We start from the raw sequence: 13897 nt of genomic DNA on the forward strand, positions 1-13897 counted from the left end.
TTTGCGACTGTTGTTTGACAAGTTTATTGAAATTGATGGTTTTGCATTCAAAAATTATATTAAGCTGTGTTCGTACATGTACAGATTTATAATGTTTTTTATAGGTGCTGAAGTTATTTTATTAACGTGGACAAAATGTTCGGGTATTTTTTGTTACCGCTACAATTAAACCGAGAACTGCAGAACTGCTTTGTCTTAATTGCAGAAAATAAAATTTACTGTTATTTTGCATTTTAGAAATAAATTTAATGTGTCCAAAAAAGGACCAATATAATTTCATTTTCATTTTAGGTATCATGATCATTTTGTGTAATATTTATTTAATAACCTCTTATATATAAAATATACATCTACAGTATGATGCAAGCTAAATTAATAAATTCGTTATTTTATAAGCTGGCGACTTTAAGGAAAAATCCCGAAACAGGTTGAATTTTATTTTTAAATTCTTGTAATTTTTTGACATTATATCATACTAGTGACGTCATCTATCTGGACGTGATGACGTAATCGATTATTTTTAACAATTTGAATACTGATGACGTCTAAAGACGTCATAGTGTTACTACTGTCAAGTGCGCATGACGGCTTCAGGCGTCATATGCAGATATGTACAACATTCGTTTGAAGGTTACTATTTGTTCGATTTTGACTGAAACGAGTTTTCTTTCTATTGAATACGTAGATAAAAGTATTTTTATAAAGACAGTTTGGATAAGTATGATAAATTAAGTAATTCCAGGGCCATCTAGGCCACAACACTACAATGTAAATGCCGCGAAAAATCGAGTTATTGTCCAGGTCGCGTTAGGCATATTTCGACAGCAATGATAGGGTTAAACGAGAGTAGGGGTCGAGTGATAGCTCATTTTAAAGGTTATTTAATTATCTATCCTGTAATATAAACAATAATATAATTATTTATATAGGGTGACCAAAAAATATTCTTTGTTCATCTCTCGTAATACTTCTGTGGTCGTTTTCTTCGTTATCCCTATGATACTAAGCATCCTTTTGTAACACCACATTTCAAATGACTGTAACTGTGATGTAAGGATCACAGACTCATTTGCCTGATGAGTCACACTTTAAAGATATTTTTAAAAATACTACATCAAAGATTATAGAAAAAAATGTAAATGGGACATCAGTGATTCTCAGTTTGTTCGGGTTTAGGCAAGGTTTAGGAACAAGAGAAGCAATAGCAGCAACACAGGTGCTGGGCCAAAATTGTTACGAACACAGGAAGAACGTGTTCCTATGCTTTTTAGATTACGAAAAAGCGTTTGATATTGTCCAATACCAAAAGTTAATGCAGATCCTCAAGAAACTTGATATAGATCAAAAAGACATAAGATGCATTGAACATTTGTACTGGTATCAAACGGCACAATTAAAACTAGACAATAATTCTATATCCAAATTCTATATATATATATATATATATATATATATATATATATATATATATATATATATATATATAAGAAGGGGTGTTCGATATGGATGTGCGCTTTCCCCTTTTTTATACAACATTTATTCGGAAGCCATATTTCAAGATTCTTAGGAAGATGCAGAGACAGTAATCAAAGTGAATGGAGTATTGATCAACAAGATACGATATGCTGATGATGGTGTCTTCATTTGTGACAAACATAGTCGATCTTCAACTAATTGTCACTATAATTGGAGAATAGAGTAAGCGAATGGGATTAGAGATTAATACCAAAAAGACCAAATTCATGATCATCTCCAGAAACTTGGATACACTTGAAAACTCCACCATAACACTGAATACCAAGTCCATTGAAAAAGTGAGCAAATTTAAATACCTAGGAACGTGGCTTTTTGTAGACTGGGCATCGGACAAGGAAGTAAAATGTCGCATTGAGCAAGAGCAATAAGCTTCCGTAAAATTTAGAAAGGTACTGACCTGTTCAGAGTTCGTACTTCAATAATTGAGTTGAGACTAAGGTTTACTAAGTGCTACATATTTGGTCAGTTCTGCGTATGGCGTAGAGGGCTGTACACTCAAAACAAGGAATATAAACAGATTAGAAGCCTTCGAACTGTGGCTTTACCGACGTATCCTAAAGATACCATGGACGGGGAAACTCCCAAATGTAGATGTCCTTAAAAGAATCAACCATAAACGCCAACTTTTTGAAACCATAAAGAAAAGGAAAACGGCGTATCTGGGTCACATCATGCGAAACGAAAAATACCAATTCCTTTAGCTTATAATCAATCAATCAATCAATAATCTTTATTTCATCTGACTTTTACAAGTTTTTAAATGCGTCAAATACAATCTCTCAGTAAAAAACTATAAGTACATAAAAACATTTAACATAAAAACATATAAAATATACACAAAAGCATACAAATTGTTAAAAAGATGCCTGCAAGTATTCCTCTAACGAATAGAAAGTGTTTACCAGAAGTAAGTCCTTAACTGTTCTCTTAAATACATAAATATTTGACTCTTTAACATAATTAGGCAATTTATTATACAAACGAATGCATGTTGGGTAAGGACCCTTGCCCACAACGGTCAAGTGGCGAGCAGGGGTCACCAAATCATTTCCGTAACGAAAATTGTAGCCACTCGTTAAGGAAACATCACTTCTGCTAATAAAATTGCATATATGTGACTTCACATAAACAACACAACTGAAAATGTACAGCGAAATTTCAGTTAAAATATTTAATTGTTTAAAAACTCGTCTACAGGAATCCAAGCGCCTTCTAAACGTCATGGTACGAATAATTTTTTTTTGAAGAACAAGCACCTCATTAATTCGCGAACAATTTCCACAACAAACCAAGCAATATTGCAAAATTGACTGCACATGAGCAAAATAGTAAAGTTTTAAGATATCTAGGGAGACAAAATTCCTAAGTTGCCATAGAACATAACAGTGCACAGACAATCTTCCCACTACATAATCAACGTGAGAGCTCCAAGACAAATTAGAATCCAGTTAAACACCTAACAACCTAGTGGATTGGCTATTTACCACTGACCCATTGTCAAGTTTTACTAATGAACTCGTCTGCATAGTAGAAGGTGAAAAGGTACCATATTGGTCTTTGATCCATTTAAGATTAGGGCATTATTTAAACAGTAATGAGTCATACTTTTTACAAGACAGTTTGGTTTTTGTACTACATGAAAAAAATTATTGGAATTTAGTGCAACTGTGGTATCGTCAGCAAATTAAGTGACATAACAACCTGATTGCTGTTCCACGCTTTCTACTCGAACGCTTATTGCATCAGAAAAATTATCTAATGGATTCCGGGCCAAACATGTTGAGCTATCGTTTATCAGTTGATTTAAATCATTGACAAAAATCAAAAATAAAAGAGGGCCAATGATACTTCCCTGTGGAACTCCGGAGAGGACACTTTCTTCTGAAGAACATATTATATTCCCATTCACATTGACCTTAACATTTTGAAACCTTTTCGATAAAAATGTGTGGATCCACTTTAACGCAGTTCCTCTAACACCACTATGATAAAGTTTTTCCAGCAGTATTCGATGATTTACAGTTTCAAAAGCTCGTGCTAAGTCAAAAAACAAACAGATAACTTTATTACCCTTATCAAAGTTCGATAAAATATGATTGCACAGCGCTAGTAGTGCATTTTGCACACTTATACCTTCACGGAAACCAAATTGAGACTTTTCTATAATGTTGTGCTTGTTAATATACGAGAGGAGACGTGTATGAAATGCCTTCTCATATATCTTTGAAAACACAGATAAAAGTGATAGGCCTCGATAGTTATCAAATTTTGATTTGTCACCTTTTTTATGTATAGGCACAACTAAAGCAGTATTTAGAATTTGAGGAAAAATCCCTTCCTGAAATGAAAGGTTTACGAGAAATGTTAATTGTTTATATATGTTATGAGATAAATGTTTTAACATAGAATACGGGATCTCATCCAGTCCAGCCGAGGATTTTTTGGAGATATCTTTAATTATACTTTTCATTTCTTCATCACTAACAGGATAAAGGAAAAGGGAGTGTATAGGCGAAGAAAGCTTCTTAGGATTATAGTCAGGTGAAGTTTGACTAATTAAGTTTTTTACGGAATTCGAAAAATGTTGACTGAAAGATTCTGCTATGTCATGAGGGTCATCCACAGAAGTTCCCAAATTATTTTTAAATTTACTTGAGTATTTAGAAAAGTTTCGATTTTTACCTCCGACAGTGTTTCGATTTATGATGCGCCAAGCCTCAGCCGTACTATTCTGCGCATTTATCATTTTATTATTAAAATAAGTTTGCTTGGCTAACTTAACTTTGTATTCATGATTTTTTTTTTAGAATGCTATACCGTATTCTGAGCTCATGAGTTTCTGAATATTTTATAGATCTGAAAATGTTTCTAATAAAATCCCCCTCATTTATTAAATTAGAAGTCAAATAGCCCTTATTTTTAGACTGTTTAGAAAATCATCTAGTATCTACCGATTGCAAAGGAAATGCTTTATCCAATAGTTCCATAATTTTTTCATAAAATATGCAAAACTTGTTATCCGAAGATAGATGTGAGTTTAGAAAGCACCAAGATTCCCTAGAGAGCAATTGATTAAAATAATTAATATTAAGAGTGCTATGAAAATCACGTTTATAAACAATGTTATCCCCCGAACACAATACTTGTTTAATATACTTGTTACATTTTGCAGCAGTTTCAGCTTCTAAAATAGCACTGGAAGTTTGTTTTATAGTAATTTAAGATTCTTGAGAACCTTTGGTAACGCTGTTATGGTTTTCTGAATGAATATTTTGTAATTTGTTGCTTTCGGCAAATATTTGTTTATCCTCTGGTTTTTTATCTTCATTGATAAACATGAGATTTCCTTTTTTATTGGGATATAAAAAGTTGATTTGGTCTGTTAATACCTTTATTTGTTGATGCAGACCGTTGATTATAATGTCTTTTTGTTTAATAATATAATTAAATATTTTTATATCTACCTTATTGTCAATCGATACGTGCTGAATAGCATTTAGGAAATCATCGTCCAATTTAAGGTTAGACATATCATCTAGTTCACAGCAAACAATATCACTTTTATTTATGTATTTCACATGATTTAGAGCTTTTGCACAACCAGGATGATAAAAACTATTGCATTTTATACAAGTTAAAGCACTTACAACTTTTTTTGAGCACTTTAGACACATTTTATTTAATGCAGCATTTCCAACGTGTGTGCTGTATTCTGCCATGTTGCCAGCTAATAGAGTGTAAAATTAAAGGCAAGAGAGGAATAGGACTCAAGTAAATGTCCTGGATCCGAAACATAAGGCAATGGACAGGGATTAACGACGTACGATCTCTGATACGCATTGCAAGAAACAGAGAGTTAATGGAAAATGTGATCGCTAACATCCATTAGTGGATTTGCATCTAAAGAAGAGAAAAGTAGCTTATTTATGTATTCTTTCAGCTTTCAAGTCCATATTGCAGTATCGACAACTCGTAGCACCTCAAAGCTCTGACTCTCAGTTATAATCTAAGGTCTTTTTGCAGAGAATTGTTTTTATTTTTATAAATGCATTTCTTACTATATATTTCTATCCTGGCCATTATTTCTGTTGTTTGAACTTCAGCTAATCATCCAAGGGAAAATAGACAGCAGAAGGAGAGCAGAGAGGAGGAGACACTCGTAGTTCCAAAACTTGGGGCAATGGTTCGGATTGTGATATCCCGAACTTGTTTATTAGGAATAATTAGATACATTCATATTCGCCATTTAGTCCAGGAACCAAAGCTTTTTACCTCGCAATTTTTACAGAATGGATCAATTTGCTTGAAAATTTGAGAATTAGTGGATAGTCCATGGATCAAAATCTATATAATGCAGACACGCGCTTTTACCATTGGTGTGGTTGACACCCCATCTCGGGGGTGGAAATCTTTTATTATATTTTGACCGCAAAAGTTAATAAAAACATTCATTCTAAGCAAAAAATGTCTATACAATTTTTTGATAAAATTAATAGTTTTTGATTTATTCTGTATCGAAAGTGTAAGTTTTATATCTAAACAAGCTAAAAATGCGAGCATTATCATAACGACAACTTTGTTTATTTACGTGTTTAAATTCATAATATGGAAAATTACTATTACGAAAAGTTGTTTAGAATTAAAAATTATGTTTCAATTTGCAATTATATCATTCTAATTTAAGAGGAAACAGTAGGGATCAACAGGTAGCGAAAACGCTTTCCAAGATTGCGGCTGTAATTTTCGTAATATAATAAAGATTGGTGGTACAGAGCCAATTTGAAAAATATATTAATATGTGGAAATTACTCTGTAATTAAATACAATATTAAAAAAACGAGCCTGTACCGCCATTAAGAAGAACAAAAAAATACACTCTCTTCAAATAAACTTTTTTATCCGATGCCTAGATTTTGTGTAATTTTTTTGGAACTACTAATGAAATAAAAAATTTTAGTAGTTAGAAAATGACACAAAATCTAGGCATCGGAAAAAAAAGTTTATTTGAAGAAAGTGTATTTTTTTGTTTTTCTTAATGGCGGTACAGGCCCGTTTTTTTAATATTGTATTTAATTACAGAGCAATATCCACATATTAATATATTTTTCAAATTGGGCTCTGTACCGCCATTCTTTATTATATTACGAATACGTGTGCCAAATATCTCGAAAAAATATTCAAAATTACAGCCGCAATCTTGGAACGCATTTTTGCTACCTGTTGATCGCTACTGTTTACTCTTAAATGTTGTGAACTATAAAGATACTTTACTCAAAATTCATATTTTTTGTACACCTCGTATAAAATTAATAAAATTTTATATGTGATGGTTGCATCATAAATCTTAGACCATGAAGAGCTTTTTATGAAGAATAACTTTTCTTCGTCAAACTAAAAATGCAAGAGTTATAAATGAAAAGGATGATTTAAAATAAACCTTATTCTCGTTTTCAGCACCACAAAACCTTAGGTTAGACGAAAATTAGCCATTCGCCACACTGTGGTCAGTATCTTGAGAAATAAGCGTTATTTTAAGAGTGCCACTCGTCTATAAAGTCACATAACTTTTTTCTTATTACATACTTTGACTTAAAATTTTCCAAAAAACTTCTCCATGAATTATATTTTATTCCTGTGTTAGTGAAAATTATAAACTAAAAAGTTTGTCACTCAACTTTTTAAGTAAACATGAAGCTAACGAAAGCTGACGATAAAATGTTTAAAAATTAATAACTCCTCTTTTAATTTTTGTAAATATTTTGAATAAAGCACATTGTTATTTAAATACTTCAAGGATGACACAACAAAATTTTCAAAAGAAAATATTTACAGCAACCAAAGATACAGGGAGGTAAATTCGAAAAGTAAAATATAATAAAATTAAAATTCATATTCAGATTCAGCGGTATCGAAAATATAAAGAATTACCAAAATTGGTCATTCATCTTAAAGTTGATTTTCGTGGTCGGTATAACGTAATTTTTAGAGCTGCTACCGCTCGCCTAAAAATGGAACAGTCTATTTATCATTAAAGGGGAGACCGTATACTCCATACTCGTATTTACAAACCTTTGTTGTTAATTTGTTAATATATTATTGCTTTAAAAATATACTCAAATTGTATTTTTAAACATCGTATTTATTTTATATACTTAATAATTAATTCACTATAAAATGTCATTTATATTTTATTAATAACTTATTTAAAATTTTGTTCGATATTTATGAAGTGTCAAACTTAAATATAAATACCAAATTAATATCCTATGATTTGCTTAACAAATTCAGATTAAAACTAGGCTACTTACTAATAGCAACGATTTCAGATGACGTTTAGTCTGTCGGAAGAACATAAAAGGATTGTGACGTCACATTTTAGATTTTGAGGTCGCTTATCTCGAAGATGGTTAGAGATATCGAAATGCCGTTTTCAGATTTGAATTTAGAAGAAAAAACTACATAAGAGTCAATTAGTAAATCGGCTCTGGATATTACAGGAGCGGCGACGCAGTAACACACAGACTTTGCAAATTTATAAACGAAAAGTTTTCGTTGAAAATCAATGTTTTTCTAAGGTATACTCATTTACGATTCACTCAATTTTTGCCGCAGAACAAATTTTATCTATCAAAGTTGTTGGGAATTAAATAACCTACAATTTTCTATTTAAACATTTTTTCGTATCTCTGATGCTAATCTTTCTATTCTAAAGGAAATGGCATTTTTTACCAAATTCCAAACATTCGCTATTTGCTTTAAATTTCAGTTTTTTTTAAAACTAATCATTCTAACGCAGTCAAGCTTTTAGAATCTATTACTAATACATAAATAAAAAATAATAAATAAGGCCAATGACTAAAAACACCGTTTACTTACATTATTATGCTTCCAACTGGATTTCTCTTTTTTTTTCAAAAAAATATATTGATTTTTTAACCGTAACTTTTTTGTTTTTTATCTTAGAAAGTGCGTTAAACAAATTTTTGTAGATTTTAATAAGATCTATAAGGCTATTAATATTAAATCCTTTTAAAATTCTCAGTCACAAAAAGAGGTTGCATTGAAAGGGTTGATAAAGGTGGTTTTTGCATGATAATACAAGTGTTAATTGTCAATAGCTCACTCAATTTTTGCCATAAAAATTTTTTGCAAACCAGTTTCTTGGCAGTTAAATAAGCTACAATTTCACATTTAAATATTTTTTCGAATCCCTGATGCTAATCATTCTATTCTGAACAAAAAGGGCCATTTTACCAAACTACAAAAACTCGTTATTCGCTTCTAGCTCCATTTTTTTAAAAACTAATCATTCTAAGCCAATCAAACTTCTAGAGCCTCTTAACAATACATAAGTCAAAAAAACCAAATCAGGTCAATGACAAATTTTAATTAAGGTGATGATTAGGGGGTTGTCTACGATCACTTTTTTGCTGAAAAAAAAATAGGGACGGACATTCCTTTCATTATAAGTCACTTAATTTTTGTAGCTAGAGATTTTTTTCTATTTCTGCAGATAAATGTTTTTAAATACTTTAATTTATATTCAACAAGTTATCCTCGAAAAATACAATATTTAGCATTTGACGAAGAAGAGCCAACATATTATGAATATATAATAAAGTATAACTCGATTACTATTGGTCTTGGTCTAAGAAAATAAAAAAAACGGTTTTGTTTATTTTTTCAAAAGGTACATTTTTGTTAAATAAAGTTGTTTTGATAAAACGAAAACTTTTGAGTTTTTAGCAGAAAACTGATTAAAAACATTGATTTTTTCGATATAAAACTAACACTTTCTATAGCGAATTAATCGAAAAGTATTAATTTTACCAAAAATATGTAAAGAACGTTTTTTGCTTATAATGAATATTTTTACCAACTCTTGCGATCAAAATATAACAAAAATTTTCACCCACGAGATGAGGTGGCAACCATCCCCATGGTAAAAGCGCCTTTCGGCGTCATATAGATTTTGATCCTTGTACTGTCCACTACTTATTCTCAAATTTTCAAACAAATCGATCCATTATGTAAAAATTGCGAGGTTTTGTCCTATTTTAAGCTTCGTTACTTGGACTAATTATTTTCTAAGCACTCTATATTTTTCTTACTAAGAGAAATCTGTATTTACGAAATAATGGTCTCCATTTCTGCTCTTTCGCTAGTATTTTTTTATTATCGTGTATTCAGTTTTTGTTTACGATGATGTGCTTTAATAAAACACCACAGTGCTGTTATACTTTTTATTGTGCTTTATTTATCATCCTAATATAATTAACAAAATTTAATCAGAAGAAAGATAATTTAAATTCAGTTGTCACATTAATTTTCCTTATCTCACATCCTCCAACAGGTTTATAATTTAGCACGAACACACGTAGGAGAGACAAAACGAAATTATATCTACATTATAGTCATCCCGGGAGGATATGAATACAGTACAGCATTTAGAAACCGACATTATGTTTTCATACAATTTGCTCCATGCATCTTTCTTTTGGTGTGGGTAATAAAGAAACAAAAAGAAAATTAATTTTGGCTGGAGCGTGTTTAAGCTATTTCATTTGAAAAACGTAAGATGTTTTTGGTCAAGCTAATATAAATTGAAATGATGAATGGGTTGCATGTGTGGGTCCATTTAAAATAAGTTGTAGAAATAAACCTTAACTTGTTTATATTTCTCAATAAAACAATATGTTTATTTTGTTTTATTGAGATCGACACCAAAATTTCATTTGTATGAAAATTAAAAATAATCTAAAAACAGCAGGTTATGAGAATTTTCCCAGAAATTTTAAACCTATTTTTCACTTGTAATTACACAAAAGCTTTAAAATTACCAATTTGTATCCCGAGTGACACTTGACAGTTTTAATTTACCAACTCGAAGGGGAGGGAAATCATGATAAATTGTCACGAGAGCAATACAAATCGGTAATTTTAAAAGCTAGAGTGTATTTCGGTAAGAATATTGTATGAATTAAACTGTATTTTTAAATCGTTTAAAATAATATTTTATTGATATCTTCGCCTGAATATTTGCTAAACTTGCTCTTGGTGTTTGTAACGGTTCCATAAGTTACTGAATCATTTTTGAACTTTTTAATTATTTTTATAATTATTTTCCCTTAATCTCATTTAAATTCTCTAATTTTCTCGTAAAGGACTACTTACGTGACGTCACATTTCGGCGTCTACGGAACATATTTGTTGAATCGTTCCTTGACGTTTAATTCGTGTTCCGTGGTCGTTTGACGTTCTCCTCTTTGAACGGGAGAGGATTGAAAGTTGAAAGACACTTGGCTGCTGGCTCTCTCGACGAATGGCAGGTTGATAATTTCAACTAAATTACTGATATTCAACATCTCCAGTTTAAGTTTAAAATGGAAAGTACTTATTACTAATTGTTGTCTGGAATAAGGACTGAAGTACCATCAATGGAATCTGGATAAAAATCACCCGATAAAAAGTCTATTATTTTTTTATATTAATTTTTTAGTTAGCCTTGGGATTTTTTGTGTTATGGAGGATGTGAAATATTAGTTTATTGTTAAATTTCCTTAGTCAACCTATTAAGTGAAGTATGTAGATTATTTTGATTTTATTTAATACCCATTCAAGGGAAATTATAGGTATATTAATATGTTTTTGGTTTTACATAACCAAACATTTCTGAAGTCCTCAAATTAATATTGAAAATAATTATCATTACTTCGCTGTAGGTTTTAAACTGATTGAGCATCCACTGTTTTTATAAATTGTCAAGTAACTATCTTTTGCCTGGTTTCATACCATTTCATGAAGGTATATAATATGTGTGTAGATAGCTATTATCATATTAATATCATATTCTCTCAGATAAATCATATTCTATATTTTAATTTCAAATTCAGTGTCATTATTTGTTCATATCTTCACACTCAAAATAGTTCAAGGTTACGTGAGATTAGTTTTTGTTTTATTTAATGGTCGCTTTTTCTGCATTATTTCTTCTAAAAAGTTTTTCTTATTTATTTCTTCTTCTTTTTACTTTTTGCTCACCGGTTTATATGAGAAATAAAACGAAGGATATGCTTTTAGCAATTTGGAAGAAACCATCATGTGAAGTCCTAGCACCTAGAAGTAGCACCTTTGACCACCTAGGGACATTACAGCCACAAGTCACTCAGGGAATATGTCAATTTGGGAACAAGCTATGGGACGTTCCGGTCCCATTTTCTGTCATCTTTCTACCTGCAATTAAGGATAGAACAAGTTAGCACTCTCCGTGTGCTCATTGAAGCTTATGGATTGCAATATCGAACTTTATCTTGAAGTCGTTCGATGAAGGAATTTGTTTGGGAACGTTTAAGTTTGTGATTTTAGTAACTGTTGCGTTTTTTTATATTTCGGTCTTTTAGTGTAATGCACTACGTTATTAATTTTTTTTTCAGATTTAGCTTACCTTTGGTTTTTATTATAACATATTTGAATATTAGTGTATTTAGTTCCCAAACTGTTGTATTTACGGTAAGTTCTTGTGCACAGGAATAAGCGTAGAAAATTAGGTTTTATACTTTATTATTGGTTTGATATTTATTTTGTAATATTACTTGCCTGTTTCCCAGATATTTTAATGTTTATTCGCTTTATTTCATTGCTTTTGCTCAGTTAATTTAAGTCGTTGGACATTTATCTAACTTCATTTCTTTAGCGTTCATTCATTAACTTTGATTAACTCATTATTGTATTTTCTCTTAGTCAGGCTTGTGCCTATTTATTTGCATTATTTTCATCTTTGTCGGTTTCAATTTAGTTGTACGTAGCAAGCGTACTATAACCATTTGGTAGTCTCATGTGAGTTGTATCCTACATGTAAGTAAGAGGTATATCATTTTGTAACATACATATAACAGGACTGTTGTTATATTGTATGTCCTGTTTAACGATAACTTTTGTCATGTTAGAGTCACTTAATAATTCGATGTGGTTTAACTCAGAGATTGTGCAAATCTAGGTCTGTCGTTATTTGTAATAAATATTTACTTATTTTGTATATCATTTATTTTTATTATTTCTTTTTGTTCACATTTACTGATTATATATTTAATATTTGAGAGCATTGTAAGATACCTGGAAGAATGATCGAAGATCATTTTCTTGGCTTCCATGATTTGTTAGTTTTACTTAATTTGTTCTTCTTTAGCAATTATTCTCCTTTTTTTATTTTCAGAACATTATTCTAACTTAGTATTTACCTTTTCTAGTCATCATAATCTGCTTTGAGCTACTGTTTTTCGACAGGCATGCAAACGAGCCGTATCCATCCTTGAGTGTCAAGTTGTTCTCTTGCATCTCTTGCTAGCCAACTCCATTCAGTTTGCCTCTGTCTATTCACACTTTTATTATTTCAGTCTATCTATTTCTACGTCTTATCATTTTCCCCCATACAAGTACGACTGCAAAAGTAGTATTTTCTATATATCCTCAATTTTTCTTAATTCGGCTTCTCAACATAGAAGCCACACATATTTTTTGTCCAATTAGCTAACATTAAGCTCTTTTTTTTTTCTACTTCTGTTGGAGTTTATCACTCTCTTTACTTTCACTGTAACAGAAGTTCTTCTTCTTTCTTGTTACATGTTCCCTTTGACAAGTTGTAAAACATTAATTGTCATTAAATGTAACTTAATGTGTATTTAATTTTAAATTTGCTTAAGGCTATGGGTACATAATTCGCAAATATTTTACGTGTATCCCTACTTTTTCTGTCTTTACACGGCAAATTACGTGTAGTAAAATTCACACTGGTGTGGATATGTAAACATTACTAGAATGTCATTCTACTTGAAAATGTCATAATTAATTTAAAGAGATGGCTTTTGAATGTTCTTGGATAACTGTTATTTTTATAATTGCAAATTATTAATTCAGTTAATAAATGTGATAATTTTTTCACCAACTATGTTTTCAGTGATTGTAATAATTTATTTGTACAACAAAAACTAATAATCAATCGAGAAAAGAGGAAAAGTGGTAAAGTGATTTTTTAATAATATGTTGTTATTTTGGAACGCTTACAATTTTGAACATCTCTAACAACAAAATACTTGGATCACAGGATATATCTTATGTATTCTCTGCTTGGATCTTTCACAAATAATACACAATAAATAACTTTTTATTAAGTTCACGTCTTAAATCAATTATTTATCAAATACACTATATATCAATAATATTTAATCAATTTCTCAAAATATTCCCGATGCAATGTCAAATATTTAAAATTGTCACTGATTGTCAGTGTCTGACTGACAATATACGCTGACAATATTATATTCGGTTGAGTGCGTTGTAAGACAAAGACAGATTTGGAAAATAT

The 13897-nt window shown here is 30.7% G+C and overlaps 1 protein-coding gene across 2 annotated transcripts in view; it reads right to left on the bottom strand.

Moving 5' to 3' along the window:
* The window catches only part of LOC114326786 (5-hydroxytryptamine receptor 1-like), a 2054074-nt gene that overhangs the window by 695403 nt on the left and 1344774 nt on the right, over positions 1-13897 (bottom strand). The window lies entirely within an intron of this gene.

The sequence above is a fragment of the Diabrotica virgifera genome, chromosome 2, assembly GCF_917563875.1.
Source record: "Diabrotica virgifera virgifera chromosome 2, PGI_DIABVI_V3a".
Classification (NCBI taxonomy): domain Eukaryota; kingdom Metazoa; phylum Arthropoda; class Insecta; order Coleoptera; family Chrysomelidae; genus Diabrotica; species Diabrotica virgifera.